This window comes from Tympanuchus pallidicinctus, unplaced genomic scaffold, assembly GCF_026119805.1.
Source record: "Tympanuchus pallidicinctus isolate F22 unplaced genomic scaffold, pur_lepc_1.0 scaffold1, whole genome shotgun sequence".
Taxonomy (NCBI): Eukaryota; Metazoa; Chordata; class Aves; order Galliformes; family Phasianidae; genus Tympanuchus; species Tympanuchus pallidicinctus.
The window spans coordinates 25611812-25629508 of NW_026294618.1; the positions used below are offsets into that span (position 1 = coordinate 25611812).

Genomic DNA, 17697 nt, shown 5'->3' on the forward strand with positions numbered 1-17697 from the left:
AGAGGAAAGTAATTGCCATGGTGTGCCAGGAAACTCACATTACATAAAGTTAACATTAGAGCTCAGATGTCTAACAAATCACCTGGAAAACTCTTCATCCTTGAAAGATTACTGAACAAAAGGCTTCCATGTCCCTAGCTGCCTGTTTTCTTGTGCTCTTCCATCTTAACTTAATGACAATCTTTGATGAAAAATCTGGCAGTGTTGGTTTACTGTTGCATCTGTTGGAATTGGTCTCTTCAGTTCCACTTCCCCTCGGAAATCTCTTCCTCTCTGCTACAGTCCAACGTAAAACATGTAGTTGATTCTGGAGATTGTCTCAATGCCCTATTTTTCAGTCTAGCCCTGCTCTGACATTTTCTAAGTTACTGTGCTTTAGCACACAGGTTTTGAGATTAATTCTCCTTGACCTTGGAAAAGTGAAAGGAAGAAGCATGTCACTGAAAAAATAAAAACTGCCAACAGCAAGCAGGTAGGAGCCCCTGCAGGCATTTGTTAAACTTGGAAAATACAGCAATGCAACAGTAGGACAATTGACCTCAAAGCTCTTCACCTAATGCACAGAGATGGCACTGGCTATCATAAAGAAAAATGAAGTCTTCAGGTATACTGCTGACAACAATGGGTATCTTTTGCTTTAAGGAAGTAAAGGAGATTGTCTGTGATCCATTCTTAACCTCACAGGCAAGAAATGAAGAACAAATAAAGGTAATTACAACTGCTGATCTTCATTAGCACAACAACACTATGTAGTAGAAAGCAAGCTGCAACTTTGGAATTTTATAAAGAATGATACATGATTACCTTGAAAACAGGTTACTGAGATATTTAGAAAATTTTACATGAAAAATAACTGAATGCAGTGCACAATAATTCAAAAGTCTATGCAAATGAGCTCTGCAGAATGATTTGAACTGATTAGACAAAGATGTATCATTTATCTCCGCCACATTTCTGATTGTTTATAAACTCTGAGTACACCTTTGCAGTTTAAGCAGGATGTCTTTATGAGCCTTCTTCAATGTTCTATGCCTATTATTTTTTTTTAATCTACTTTAAGGACAGCCTCTTGCTGTCTACTTTGGGTCTACTCGATCTCCAAGACAGTAAATCAGAGAAGAACCTGTCTTTGCTCAGTCTGACAGTAAGGCACTACCAAATCCAGTAACAGCATCAGGAAACAACATGAATTAAATGGACTAAGGTTCCAAGTTAAAATATCTTACTCTTTTTTCTAAATTCCAAATACAGAATACACTGGGTACATTATGCTTAAAACAAATTAGGTGCCTGTAAAGAACAGATAGCCAAGGATCGCTGTAGTATTTAGTGTAAAACACGTTATGTCATTAGGGCATCAGTTAAAAATATAATACCTGTTTCTACCCGTTTTAAGAGCACTAATCATGCATTTTCAAAACTCTGCAGTAGTTAATATATATCAAAGTTTATCTGGTGAATCATTTACCATGTGTTACCAATAATCACAATGACAATTCAACATTATAAACTCAGCATTTTAAAGTAACCTATATGACAGTCTACAGTTTGTCATTAACACTGGTAGTCTAGAAAATACTTTAGAAGCAGATTAAGATATCTCTGGTTTCACATTTGTTAACAGAATAATAAAGTTGTACACAACATGATTCAATTTTAGTAGATTTCACTTTTGCTAATGATTTAACCTACTATGTCAAATTATCATCTCTTTCTGTTCACCTAATCTTGTATAACTGTAAATTCCTAACAGTATATGAGGCAGAAACATAAAACATTAAAACTAAATTTAATAAAGATCACTTAAAATAAACTTACTTAAGTTTACCTACCTACCTACATATACATATATGTTCAAAGGCTGCAGTCACCACTAGCTGTGCATGAGATTTCCTTACCACAGACTCTAAGAAAACAAAATTTGTCTTGCCATGTCTTGGAATCAAGCCTTTCAAAAATTGTCTTCTCCTTAAAAAGATTATTGTTCTGATAGAAAACTATGAAATCAGACAACAAAAATAATTTGCAATTGGTTTTCAAGAGTCAGTTATGCCTTTATGTGTCTTTGAGAAGATACAATCCAACTTTCTCCTCAGGCTGTCTCACCGAGTTATTTTAATGGAGTAAACTGATGAAAATTTTATGACGGCCCCTTCCTGATACAGAATGAACAAACCAGGAGACATGCATAACAATACTTGTGGCTGCTCGTGGTGTGACTTTTAGATTTGTGCTTCCTTTTCTCTGCTTGTGACCTTCAAAGACAAAATCTTCCTATTTTCACTGCAATAGATCTCTTTCACACATTCAAACTGGCATTTGGCGGAAGCAAATACGGTAATTCCTGATTCTGCCCTAGTCTGCTTGCTTTTGCTGAAGAGACAGTGTTGCTTTATAGAAAACCTATAATAGCATACTATCTGTAATTGCAGTTTAAAATTAACAGGTTTTTGTAATATTTCAATTGATCTATCAGAACAAAGAAGTTCAAATCCCAGGTAAAACCAAGGTGACAATTAATGGAAATTTAATTACATGTAGAAACTAGTTGTAGGGGAGACAGTGTTGATTTTCTAATTATGCACTGTGTAAGTTTACCTATACTAGAGCCGTCTCTTGTAGTTTATACATGTGTACGCATATTTCATGTTGTTCTATCATATCTATATAACAATGCATCTCAAAGATACAATTGCTTTATTTGAATATTTCAAGTATATTTTCTAAGCACATAGTTACATGTGTAATTGCTAGAATACTTTTAAAGTAGAATTGCTTACAGAAATGATTGATATTTGTTTCATTACTTTTAAAATTACTTTAATCGCTTTTTAATCTGAGAAAGCTCTTAAATTTTTTTACTTCCACCAGCCATAAGCCACATATTGCCAATATCACACATGTTAGATTGCATGAATTCTACTCTATTAAGTTTTGTGAAAATATTTTTAATCTTATCCTCATCATCCCAGTGATCTGAAGACAGAAATATGGAAGTCAATGCTGTATTACATTACTGAATTGCTTCACATAACTAAAACACAGTAAAACATGAGGCTCCATTTTCTCCTCCTCATCTCCCAAAACAAAACAAATCATAAATAAAATTCTTAGCAATGAGGAAATGGTGGCTTTCATTCAAAACAGAATGTCTCATAATTTAAGATGAAACCTTGCTTTTGTTTAGGCTGTGAAGTTATTTCAGGACAAAATAGTACAGGTTATATTATAGTACCGTGGCATTAAAACTGACAAATGTATTTATGAAAATTGTGATTCTTAACTACTATTAAATTGCTTTAAGAGATACATACAATTAGATTTTAATGTGTGCAACATATTCATTTTATTAATGATTTTTTTTGAATAAAATAAATACAGATATAATAGTAAAGAGAAGGAAGAGCTACATGTTGTTCTTCATGGAACTGCTTTTTATCCATCCTGCATGGTTCACCAGGATATAATGTCAACAGCAGTGCTCATAATATTTTCTAAATTTTGTTCCTTTGTGCATGCATTAGACACTGCTGATGCATGGAACTCTATTCTACAGCTAACAGTGACTGATGGTTTTCTCATTCATTTCTAATTTGCTGTTTTAAAACTATCTGTACAGTTTTTTGCTTGCTTGATTAAACTTCATATTTTACTAAGGTTTCCAGGAAGAAAAAAAAGTCAACATGATTTTAGAGAACCATTAAATGAAGGGCAAAAGAATAGGCAAAACTGAGCCTACATGAATCATTTGCAACAGACGAGAATTATAACGGATTTGGATTTGAAATAATGAGATAGTGAAGTCTGTCTTGAAAATTCTTTCAGCTATGTTCTTCTGTTTGTTGTGTTATTCTTATCCATTCATGTGGCAGCAGCCACAGAGAGGAAAAAAATCATTTCATATCAATATCATTGCCATACAACAAGATGGTGAAAATGACTACTTCTGAAGATCAGTGAGATTAAAAACAAACAAACAAACAAACAAAAACAACTAAGTGCTAAAAATTGCATTCTCCCTCTAAGGATTATACCATAAGTAGGCTATAGCAAAACAAATAAATCAGAGAAACAACACTATCTGTTTTCATTTATACTGAAAGCAATTGGGAATTTTTTGTTCAATTGTTTTCATTACACTATATCTCATAATGAACACACAGTTGTTTTTACTTTTTTTTTTTTTTTTTTCTCTCTTACACCCTCATTAAGCCTCATCCACTCTTTCCTTCAGTACTTTAGCTTTTATATCTGTCATCTACTACTTAACTACTATATAGTCAAATTTTAAAAACAGGAATACCCTAAGATGGTCCAAGCTGCTTCAGGGTGTAAGCCAATGACCTTTATGTGTTTAGCTACCTGTTAGGTTAAAACACAACAGTGAGCCAGTACTTGTTCCCCAAATCAGTTACGAATTACACCAATCAATGCTTAAAGACACAATGATTTCCATCTCACCTCATCATCTGCAAGAGAATAAATGAAAGGGGAGTTCACATCCGTGTTTTCTCCCCCATCCTCACTTCTACCACCAGAGGAGAAATGAATCTCAATAGCAATAGAGCTCAGTCTGTCTTCCTTAGTCCTTTCCTTCTGTTTTTTTTTTTTTTTTTTTTTTTTTTTTTAAATGTTTCCATATGATCATGTCTAAATATTGTTGAATTAATATCACTTTTCCATATTTTTCCACTTATATTATGCCTAATTATTATAAATACTGGTATAGCAAACATCTTTCTGGGCATACATGGATCTTGCTGTTTTAAAGCATCTGAATTCTGAATGCTTTTAGAACTGCAAATACTGAGAACTGCAAATATAAAATCCCACATTTCACATGCATGGAGAGGAGTTAAAGTGCAGAATGACTCTTATTTATGTTTCATGATTAAAACCATCTACTGATTGCAAAATTTTGAGCGATATACATATTAAAACTGATGAAAAATCTGATTGATGATAAAAAAAATAAGAGAAATTTGCAAAAACAGAGGCAGGAAGAAACTTTGGAGGTTGTCCAGTTCTGGATCTCATCCTGCTGGGTTTTGAGTATCTCCAAAACCTTTATGGACAACATATTATAGTATTTAATCACTGTTACAATAAATAAGTTTCCATTACATTTAAATAGACTATCTCACATTTCTGTTTGTACCCACTGCATCTTGGCCTTTGGCTGAGCACTGCTGAGAAAAGTCTGGCTCTGTCTTTTTTACTTGTCCCCACCCCTCTGGTATTTACATACACTGACAAAATTATCCATTAACAAGTCACATTATCAAATGATATCTAATTAGTCAGACATGCTTTTCTGTTTGCAAATCCATGCTCCTGACCACATTCCTTCGTTGCTGCATGTGGAAATGATTTCCAGGATTATTTGTTCCATAATCTTCCCACAAACGGAGGCTGACTGCACAGTAGTTACCCAGATCCACCTTCCTTTTCTTGAAGAGAGCGGTGACATGTTCCACTTCTGGCCTTCCCTCTTCTGATTTTATTTTCTTCTTTACTTCCATTTTTTGGTTTTCTTCCAATTCTCAAGAACCTTTGCCAATCATCTAAACTTTGCTAAGATAATCAGGAGTGGGCTGACAGTGATTTCCTCAGAAGTCATGGACACATTCTGTCAGGTTCTTGCAGATGGGAGTCTCTCAATACCATCATCTATCCCATCCAGGGCTGCTTTGTGGCTCATCTCCAGCTGATTCAGATGCTTCCCTGGACAGAATTTCCAGTGCCTCCTCTGTTCTCAGGTCTCTGAACCTATTCTGTAGCTGCAAAACTACTGATAAGAGAGGAGCCCTCATCCTAATGTTGATGACAAGCTTCCAGATTTCATCATCACAGCCTCCATTTCCCAATCTCATAAACGCAGACTGTGCCTGTTTTCTCCTTCACTGCGCTTACACTATCCCACTCTCCCTTCCAACCTTTGCAGTTCTGTGATTCTGAGTTGCAAAAGTTCTTACTGGAAGCTGTTTGGAGAAACTCCTGACCAGAACACTTGGACTGCATTGTAACACTTCTGAGAAGAAATTTCTGTATCTGCGTGCGCCAAATGACCGTTTGCTATGTTTGCCTTTTGCTTTCTAATTTGTTTTTGCACATTAGCAAAGCAGTGAAGTGATTTAAGAAAATGCACCTTACAGCTGATGACTGTGAAGTTATTGGTCAGAGCTCTGAAGGTTTATCCTCCCTGACACAGCCACTGAATCAAAGGCGAAGCAGAAGAGATGGAAGCAGAGACCTCCAACCCACCCATAGAACAAGGAGGCAACCAAGAGGTACACTGTTTGCTTTGGAGTCTGAGGGATTTGGGGCAGAGAAACTACAGTAGAACAAAATAGGTTTGGGCCATCCATCCATTGGGACTCAGGCATCAGTAGGACTTAATAGGATGGCTTTTCTTATTTCCCTTTTCTTACACAATGCCTTTGTAAATGAGACCTCTTTAAGCTTTACTTTCATGAGCATCCAGGAATGAAATGTAATCAAAACAGCTTGCAATTCCTCCCCCAACCCCCCCAGTTTCCTCTTAGCTAAGCATCAGGATGTTTTTGCAGACCAGTAGCAGGACAGAATGGTCCTAGTGAGCTAGTTGCATCAACAGGCTTCATGGATCAGAAAATGGAGAGGCTGGGAGAAGTCTTTTGCCAAGTTTCAGTTTTGTTTATGGTCTCCAGTGTTTCTGACATTGCAGCCAGGAAGATTTCGGAAGGAAATTGTGTTTATCCTCTCAAAAAGAGTCTGTCTCATTTACCCTGCAGTTGGGTCAGCCTGATACAGGCTTGGTGCTGTGATCTTGATGGTTGGACTATATGATCTTGTAGATCCTTTCCAATCTTGTGATTCTATGATTGTGATTCACTATACTTAGCAGTTCAAGTTCTTGTAACTGCAGTCTTGGAGAAGATGTTACTCTTTCAATGATCTCTGGAGCTGCATAGTCTGATGACAGGCTATCATAGCTCATTTACTTGGATACACAGATCCTCCCTCCAGAGCACATGTACATCCTGCAGGCAGGGACACTACATCCCCTGACCATAGCCTCAGCAAAAGGCCCCAGGCTTCTCTTCAACTCAGTCTGTTGTGTGATCTATGATGTGCAGGGATAGTTATTCCAGTGGGTAGTTGGGGATTGTAACCTGCAGCATCTTGCCACCGTTGCTAAGCATATGGAGTCTCCAACAGAATTTCTGGCCCCCTGCTACACTGCTGCCTTCCTTGACTGTGCTCTAGGCCAGCAAGTAACACATGCCCTCTCTTTCATTTGCTGAAGAAATGCTTGATTCTCCCTTATAAGAAATCAGCTGGAAACAAAAAGCTGAAAGCCTATTTTTTAAAATCAAGGAAAGTTGACAATGAGGCTTGTGAAAAGCTGCAACATCTTGCTAGCCATTACAACATTCTGTAGCTGTTCCTTCCCAGGAGCAGGAGGCTTCCTGAAGCTACTCAAAGAGTTTCAGAAGTTCTCTGGTGACCGCGGATGAAGTTCCCAGAAAGTCTAGAATCTATCAGTCCACAGCCCAGAAACCACTGTGCAAACTGCTGCATGTTAGGTGCACTCATATTTGTATATATTTATATTAAAAGTGCAGAATTTAACAGTATTTTGAGTTTTTTTGGTTTTTTTTTTTGTTTTTTTTTTTTTGTTTGTTTGTTTTTGTTTTTGTTTTAAACCTACAGCATGATGAATTTGGGTAAGTTTTAGCACATTTCATGCACTCACAATTACGTCAGTTTTAGAAATCATTTTCTACTTCCTCCATTTAACCAATGTTCAACAAACTGATCATTTTGTGTCTCTCTGGGGGTCTGAAACCAAAAGATATTATGAAGTTATTATAAATAAATATATATTATATATATTATAAATAAAAACACATCACAAAGTGATTTAATATGCCAGGAGGAACAATGCTACTGTTTGAGAAGTAAAAGTTGATGAGCTGGCTTAGTGCATTTCCATGCCTTGATATTAATTTCACAAGAAATGTTGTATTTCATTAGGATTTTAAGTAAAAAGTATTGTAAGTATACTTTCAGAAAACTGTTAAATAATGGTCAAAATCTCCCCCAAGGGCTTCAACATGTCAGTGACTTTTTTAGTACATATTACGGAGCAATATCTTGTTGTTTGCCTCAGGCAACAGAAACCCTAAAGCTGATTTCACACAATGCATTGTAATAGGCAGCACACTACACATTTTCAGTTGTTAGTATCATTACCAGTGATAAAACCATAAAACACTTGCTGTCTTTGGAGGAAACACTTGTTTGCTCTTTCACAATTTTTTTTAGATAATTCATTACTATATCTCCCTACTGGCCAAATAAATCTTTTGAAGATGAGTTTGTGTAAGAGACTCACACATAATTGGATAGTAGTGTAAAAATAAAATTATGAGTCACAACAGAAGATGTCAAAAGCATAACAGTGAAACATTTTGGGAAACATCTCAGCAGCAAGAGAGAAAGAGCTCGCCAAAGAACCCTGAAAAAATGCCAGTTTGGAAGCCAGATGCTGCCTGCAAAAAAAGGTTCCAGAGTTTGGCATCTGGGACTACTAAATGCCAAGCTGACTCCCATCTGTAGGAAAAGCTGTTTACTGCTTCTGGGGAAGAAAAACTAAGAAGGAATATGGCAGTAGTTTAAAGGACTGCCAGTGAAAACAGAAGGCAGACTGAACTCAGCATTCAAATTAGAATCATATCACAATTGACTTTTTATTTCCACAATAACTTAAAATCTCTTAATTCACAAAGAAGCATAACCTTAAAAATATAGTGGACTCACATAATCATTTAGGTTGGAAAAGACCTCTAAGATCATCAAGTCCTACCATTAACTTACCACTTCCAAATCTACAACTATACCATGCCCCCGAGTACCACAAGTACATGTGATGCATAAATATGCATTCTTTACTTACAGATCTGTAACATATTCTTGAAATAACCTGGGAACCACCTGCTTCTACAACTTAACACAGAAGAATTCTTGCATAATTTTAAGAAAGTGCAGAGACTACTTTTAACTTTCCTAAATAAATTTTCTCCAGAAGGGGGAAAAAAGAATGAAACAGTATGCCGTTTTCTGTACCAACAGTATAATCAAAGCTCACGGTATGTGCAACACTGAACATTTCCTAATGAAATACCTAGTCATTTTTTAAGAACTCTGACCAGATAACTGACAGTTACACTAATGAAAAGCTAGCTTTTGATTTTGAAAAGATAACTTGGCTTCAAATACTAACAGGCAAAATGGTGAGTCATGAGAAGAAACGTATGAACTGACAAAATAACAGGAAGGAGACAGATTAAATCTAGCCCTTATTGACAGCATGATTACCTAAATAAGTTACTTGAGTATAGATGAAGAAAGATATACCTTCATTTTTACTTAGTGTAGTACCTGTACAGGGTACTGTGCTAAATAAAGATAATAGTAAAGGTACTATTTGAAGGAGAACTGCCAACAAATACTTGAACAACTTGAGATGAGTTAAGAACTCAGAAGTCCTCCACTACAAACATAGCTCTATACTTCAAATGGAGTCTAAATGCTAGTAGGAAAGCCAAAACCTCCTGCAGGATAGGAGAAGAAACAAGTTTTTAAATGAATGTTTAAAAACAGACAACATTTTTGCACATTATCAGTAATTTTTCTAAAGCAATTAATGAACTCAGGCCCCATATTTAAAGATAATTTAAAGAGCAACTTTCACCTTCGCAGGAGTTAGTGGGAGCCAGGTGTTTTAGCATCATTCATCTCTGAAAAGGAAAAGCTAGCTCCTAGAATTAAAGGCATACCAATAACAATGAAAATCACCTATAAGGCTGCTGAAGGGTAACATTACTCAGGTCTAGTAATGAAAACACTGTAACTGTTATAAAAGATACAAGACCAATAGAATCACAGAATCACCTGGGTTGGAAAACACCTTCAGGAACATTGAGTGCAACTACTAAACTGTTTGTAGTTAACTGAATGGGCTGGGGCAATCGCCAGGGTCGACAGGGGCCCCCTGGCCCCTGGGAAACCATGGCAACAAATGACTTGAAGATAAGAGAGAAGAACAGGATAGACCAAATAAGGAAGAAACAAGACGTGCCACATGTCCATTGGTCAGGTAGTAGCCCTAAGGCATGGGGAAAGTTTTAAGAAGGATGTGCTCCTTGCAATTAAGGCCATTTTACCGCTCGCCATATTGGTGTCATGAAAAGCGTGTGAAACTGGCCGGGGCTGTCGGAACACTTTCACAGGGAGACTTCAATCAGGGTCGCCGAAACTAAGGCGACAACTGTTATCGGTGCCACATCCATTTATCACTTAAATACATCCAGGGGTGGGGATTCTGCCACTTTTCTGGGCAGCCCATTCCAATATGTGGCTCTTTTTGCAAAGAAATCTTTCTAATATCTAATTAAAATCTTTTTAAGTACAATTTCATTTCTTTGTATCTTATGCCTTATCACCTGAGATAAGAGACCAGCACTCTCCTCACTGCAACCTTCTTTCAGGTGATTGTAGATAATGGTAGAGGTCTCTCCTCAATCCCCTTCTCCAGAGTGAACTTCAGCTACCTCAGCTGGTCCTCACAACTCTTTTCTAGTCCCATCTCCAACTTTGTTGCTCTTTTCTGCATACTGAACCCTAAAAAATGCCACTATGATTAGCTGCAACAGGATTGAAATCCTTTCACTAGGGTTCATCGAGCATGGCCAACCAATCAGATCTTCACCCAGCAAACCTGTTGTAATGCTATCACGTAATAAAAAACATAGCAATGACAGTGGGGTAGAGTCCCAGGCTATAATGAGTAAGCATAAGACCAAGTGCAGCAGCTGTGGATGGAGAAACAAAGGAAAAGGGCTGCTGACCTTCAGAAGGCCTCAGTTAGGCAAGGATCTCCAGAGAGATATCCTTACCCCACTGCCAACCTTTAAGTGAGGTCTTGGAGGGCATGGATCCTGGCTGTACTCCTTCCTGAGTACACTTCCATGCACCTGAGCTCCCCTGGGTTGGCCATGCCTTCCACCAGGTGCTCAATCACTGTTTCATGCTATAACTTATCATTTTCACTACACCTGTCCAAGCCACTAGCAGCCAGTTTCTACAGGAGAATACTGTGGGAAAGTCAAATACGTTACTAAGATCTATGTAAACAACCTTCAAAGCCTAAAGCCTATCTAATAACAGTCATTTTTGTCACAGGAGATCAGGTTAGTCAATCAGGACAAGCCATTTATATATACATGCTGCCAGCATTTGATCACTAGTGTCCTGCATGCACCATTACATGACACTTGTGATGTTCCTTATAATAGTTTCAACAACTAATACTGCCAAGTAACATGAACCTATGGGATTAGGCCTAGGTATAGAGTACACATGGTTAATTCTCCAAGTTTTAAAGTCATATTGATTAAAGCCAAGTTTCAAGTTATTCTATATAATTAGAAATGTTTCATCTATAAAACTACATTGCCTATTATTTTGATAGAAGAGTTTAAGAGATTTTCACTTAAAGTTTCTCCTAGTTAAGGTAGTAACAGCAAAGAAGACCCATAAGCTTTAACTAGACTTTATTGTTAGTAAGGCAGAACCTTAGATGGACCAGTAAAGATGGTGCAATACTAGAGAGGAGAAACTGGGAATTCAGTTGATAATAGATGCATCTGTCTATATGTGATCAGAGACAAAACTGGAGAGTTTATACTGTTGTGAGAATTGCAGCAAGGGTCACAGTATACTAGAAATACATGCAGGTGCAAGTTCATTTATTTGTTGAGCCTGAAAACTGAAAATAGAATTTTTTTGTCAGCTAAACTAAAACCAGATTGAAATCCAGTCCTGTGCAAAGCATTTGACTGTCTTTCATTAGAGCCTTATCCCCAAATTGGAGGGATGTGAATTTGATGGACAGATAAGGAACTGTTTGGATGGTCAAACTCCCAACTCCCATATCTAAGACAGATATTAGTGGCAAGTGTTCTTCAGGGAACTCTATTGAGACCAGTGTTACTCAACACCTTTGTTAGTGACATGGACAGTAGGACTGAATGTATACTCATTTGTGGATTACTCCAGTTTTTGTGGTTTGAAGACATATAATCTGGGGATAACAGATAGAACTACATGACTTCTAAGATCTCTTTCAACACAAATCACACTATGACTCCAAACAAATTATGTAAAAAATAATTCGCATTTGACAATTCAATCTTAACCATTGATTCAGGCTTTTTCTTATTCTAAAATTTTTATCCTGATTTTTATTTTTTAAATGATGCATCTGGGAAGATCTTTCTTTCTCAATATTAGCCTGTTCTTTATATCACTATCAAGGGAACCCATTAAAAAACATTCAGTTTTGGCACACTTGTTGATCTTCCAGTTTTGTCAACAAGTTTTCATAGCAAGGTTAAAAAAAACCAAAAGAGTAGTGCTAGTTAAAATGTTAGATAATTTTTCAAATACTAATTATGGTGTGCTAGTTTTCTTGTTATCACAGATTTGAAACTTGGTACAATTTGTTTTTTAAATTATATGCTTTTCTGTTTATCTTTGACACCAAATGCATTTTTATGGTATTGCACATAAATCTAGTTTTTCAAGAAATCTTATCAGATGGAATTGAAAGTATTTAGAGAAAGTAAGAAAATGAGGATTATCAAAGGCATGTTAACTACTACTAAAGCTATGTTAACTATCCATTCCTTTAAGTCAGAAGAAGCAGCAATATCAATGGTGTGGTTAAGATCAAACAGATCGAGAAAATTCTGAATCTCAATAGCTGAACTTATACCAGAAAAATGAACACTGCCAGAACATGGGCATAAGCACGGTCAAGACACAAGACAACTGCTCTGTTTGTCACTGCATTCCCAAAGCAGTGTTTGGCATGGTTTTGGTTGAGACAGACTAGCACTCATTGAAAGCAATAGCTAGGCACAGCTGAAGAGTTAAAATAAGCCAATGATCTTTTCCATCAGGCGAATAAGAACAGTTATCCTGTTTTTAGAGACTACACTTAATTTTAAAGAATTGGCTGGATGTCACTGAAATGAGAAACTCAGCATACTCTGCACCTGCCCTGCTTACCTACCAGGAAAATGAATATTTTTTATTTTATTTTTTAAGAGGGGTGTTAAAAACAGTAACAGAGAGGGAAAAAAGTCTTTTTTTATACGTTAAGAGTAATAGTGAAAAAAGCAGAATATCTTATTATCTGTGAATGTACATATACTGACTGAAATGAGATTGCATTAGATTATACAACAAAAACATTGGTCTAGTCTCATTTGTTGTGGTTCCTAAGTCTCAGGCTCCCAGTCTCAATTACAGGTATTTTAGAATAAGTTGTTTTTTTCTTTGACTTATCATGAGGTTTATACATAATGAATCAGTGGTATGTCTGATATGCCAAACAGGACAAATAACTGTAAGGAAAAACGTGTAGTGCATACACTAACTGCATTTTCCCATAAACATTTTCTGTAGCAGTTCAGTACGTGATGAATCCAGAAAAAGTACTTTTTGAACTTTTTTTTTTTTCCTTCATTTTACAATAGGGAGTCCTTGCCCTTATGCTGTTGTTCCAGGTATGAATAAAAGCTAAAGAAGCCAAGTTACCTTCTGCAATAACACTTCAAGAAGCTGAAGGAATAGGTAAAATGTAAGGATAGGTAACAGTCACTGCAAAATATTCAAACACCATCCTTGAAGACACTGAAATTACATTAGCTTATATAATCCATCGTAACATGCAAGAATTAAAATTGCCATAATGTAACAGCTAATTAGAGATAAGCTTTTCATTAGAATTCTAAAAACAACTAAAATTTTCACAATAAAAAGGAACTCTATAAAAAAAACTCTATAAAAAAAAACTTCAGCAATTGCTTTTTCATAGCCCAGAAAACTCAAATAAGGGAAGAAAAGTAACTTAAAATATTTTAACGTATTTTCTCAACTATACTAGTCTTCTTTTTTGATTACTGAACTGAAAAACAACATCTACCAAAAGTATACATCTAACAATACATAAAATGCTCTAAACTATACTATGTACATATAAATAAATATATCAATATATAAATTAATGCACAAAGAAAAAAAAACAGTAAATTCTATATGCCTCTTCTAACATTTTTAAGAGGAAAAAAAAAATCAATTTTAAATTCAAGAGATTAGGTAAAAAAAACCTGCAAAATTAGAATTTTTCCTTTCAAGTCACAAGTAAAAATTGCATTTAGCCCAAACTAAATCTTGCTTTTCTCCTTCTGACCCTCATAATCCAAATTACGTAATTACATCAGGGTTGATAATGAAACTATTCAAATAAAAAAGTTATAAGAATAACAGACAAGTTAAAATTGTCCTTGGTGCTAGGGAAATTATTTGCCTGTTTCTAACTGTGGTACATTTTCTTCTTATTTACAGTCTGTATTAACAGGAATAGTATCACTGTGCAACAAACTATACTGTGTATACTTGTTACATTGTTACCTATTAAGAGTTTACATTCAGATAAAAAAAATAATTGTTCTAGTATTGGCATTATAATTTGATGAACTTGGTATAGATAATCTCTGACTATAAATAATGGAAATTGATTCTTCATGGAGTTTTTATCCTCATAAAACACATAATTTAAAATCATAAATGTGTGGATGAAATGAAGGATAGCATTTGTGTTAGAAATAATATGGTTAGTATCAAATCCTCACATTTTCTTTCAATGTGGCTGTAAATTTTAGATAAATTACTTTTTGTATTTTAAGTCACAAGGTGGCAGCAGTGATATAATCTCTTCATCTAAAACTGCAGAAACACATTCAGTCCCACTACTTTAACTCTTAAAACTTCTCCATTGCTTACAGGGCATAAATGACAGAAAGAGATCGTGTATTTTCTTTGACAATGTGCAGTTCCAGATTACTCACTAAGTGTTTTGAATTGATGCTTTGTTTTTTTTTAATTTTCCATCAACAATTCATTATGTTTGCTGACTTCAAATGAATGTGCAGTGAAACAGTGTATCCATGACAGCAGTTGTTTGCTCATCTTTCTGTAATAACACACCATTCACAGAGCTGAGAAATAGAAGAATAACTGGATACATAAGCTTGTCAGTTCTGGAACATAATCATGTAGTGAGAAGGTGCAATGCTTACCGATAGCTGTTGAAAAGATCTGTGCAGGTGCCATTATTTCTACAAGGCTCTGAGTCACATTCATTTGACTCATTTTCACAAAATTTTCCTTCCCATCCAGGCAGACAAACACATTGGTATCTCTGCAATGCATGACAGAACATAAATTATCTGTTACTTTTTAAAATTTTAAAAGAATACATTTACAAGGGGTATTATTATTATAACTGCTATTTCTTGTCTTCAAATGGGTGATTCAACATTTTAAAACTAAAAAGAAAAAAATAATCTATTGCCAGTTTGGCACACTAATGTGATGAAAAGAGGGTAGGGTATGAAGCATGAGACATTACTTACTATCTTTTTGCATCATCAACTTGTATTATAATAATTTACTACCCCTTCCTCCCTTGATCGAGAATGGTAGCAAAAGGTAATACCTCTCCCATAAAACTACCTTGTCTCCTTTGCCTAAAGCACAGGTATTTGCAACCATCTTGAGTTGTATTGTTGAACATGCAGTCCAAACAGAACTCAATATAAAATAATTTATCATGAATGTGTTTAATATTTTTAATTTGAAATTGTGCACAAGTATCTCAATTGTACAATAGTAGACAACTTACAACATGAGAACTATTGTCTCTTTTTAGGTGTATTAGATAGTAAAAAAACAGCATAATTTAAAGTATTCTGCCTCTGCAGTGGCAATTCTTAATAGATTAATGATGAGATATGAATGCAAAATTTGATTGAATTGAGTAAAGTTTTTCAGCAGCACATACATCCACCTTTAAATGGCATATATTATAGAATCTTTTTGATCACATTGCAAAGCTGTATCAAATCGTAATCACACCATACTATTATCTCAAACCTCAAATTTATTATCTTGTAACTTCATGCAAGGGAGCGTTTGACAGTTTCACAGAAGTTAAAAGCATAAAGCATCTTCTCTCTGCCTACGTTCTAAAACAAAAGAGAAAGGTGAACATCTGCTGAATTGAATATTCATTAGAGATGGGCAGCACAGCAAACACTTCCATTCAGCACAAGTTTTAATTGCTTCTTTTGTAACATGCTTACTTCTAACAAGGCTTCTTTCTATCAGGAGTTAAGAAATGCTTTAATGGTAAGCATGACTAATGCATATTATTTCATTACTTGCTAAGCATTGCAATAGGCTTCAGGGTAGATTTTAAAACCTATTAAATTCAATGTAAATTGGAAAACATTAAGAAACAAACAGCAAAAAAGTTTAAGGGTTTTTTAAAGCTAACTGCATAAATAAGCTGCCACAGCATGAAGATCAAATGTATAATGTATCAGTGTTCCGAGTGCAGATTATCTTGTACTGTTTTAACCATCTGTACTTTGGAAATAGACATACACAGTTGTGTTTAAAACAGACCTGGGCTATGAACTTAAATATGGTAAACAGGAATTAATTTCTCAATACAGTTTAAAGATAGTGTCAGAACTTCAGAACAAATGCACGTTTTTGCAATTGTCCTATGCTTTTCTTTAAGTTCCGATAATATTCTTACCTACTCCTGAGAAATAAAAGCTTAGAGTATTTTGCTGGAAGAAAGGCATCAAAATTGAAAAGGCAATTGTTCAAAAACAAGCTTGGCATGGTTACTGTGAAGCATCAGAAGGTGTGAAACAGCTGAACTGTTTCCAACATTCATAATTCAATTACTTACATGTATATGATTCTACAGCTGATCAAATCAGCTCTCATGCAAATGGATCTGTATATAATGCATTTGTGATCTGTATTTTTTCCCAGCTCGATGAATCTTTTTTCTGCTCATAGTGACTAGCAAAGATGTGAACTTGGTTAGGACATATGGATGGATATAGATTTTCCGAATGCAACAAGATGTATTTTAAAAGCTAGAATATGAAAGTGCAGGCCTTTATCCTCAGTTAAAGTAGGGCATTAAGAAAATTAGAACTTGTCTACGACTTCTTAACAAATAAAAATCAGAAAACAGAAATAATTTTGCCAAAGAAAGGAAAAAGGAAAAAATGTTGAGATAGAAGACACAGACGTATGGGCTAGTAATATAATCTATTACATCACAGACACATCCAAATTAACTGTTAACTATTTTAACTGGACAGTTTTTCTGAGATTTCCTCCATTTCCTGCACAAGTATCAGCACATCAAAATAAATAATAGGAACAAATAAGTATGCCACAAACGCAATGCCAAAAGCAGAGGCAACTAAGCCATATTTGCAAGTAACTATTAGACACTTAATAACTGTTCTACTAGCAGGATAGGCTTTCACATATATCAAGAATGTGACAATGATTTTTTTTTCCTCATTATTTCCAAAAACCCTTCCAGAAATTGATTAAAAAGTAGAAGTAAAAGAAGACTGAAAGCCATCCTGTTTAGAAAGCAGTAGTATTTTGTGTCAGGTTCTATAAAAAGCATCTAATGATCAGCTAATGAAATTCTATGCTTTGCAGATTATTTCTCACTTTAGGAGAGCTGTCACATCCAGCACA

The 17697-nt window shown here is 35.4% G+C and overlaps 1 protein-coding gene across 1 annotated transcript in view; it reads right to left on the minus strand.

Moving 5' to 3' along the window:
• LOC128077996 (fibropellin-1-like) overlaps positions 1 to 15311 on the minus strand; it is a 59212-nt gene extending 43901 nt beyond the window's left edge. The window contains exon 1 of the mRNA XM_052678173.1: positions 15195 to 15311. The gene's annotated coding sequence lies outside the window, so the exon portion shown is untranslated. The remainder of the gene's footprint in view (positions 1 to 15194) is intronic.
• Positions 15312 to 17697: the final 2386 nt, after the last annotated feature.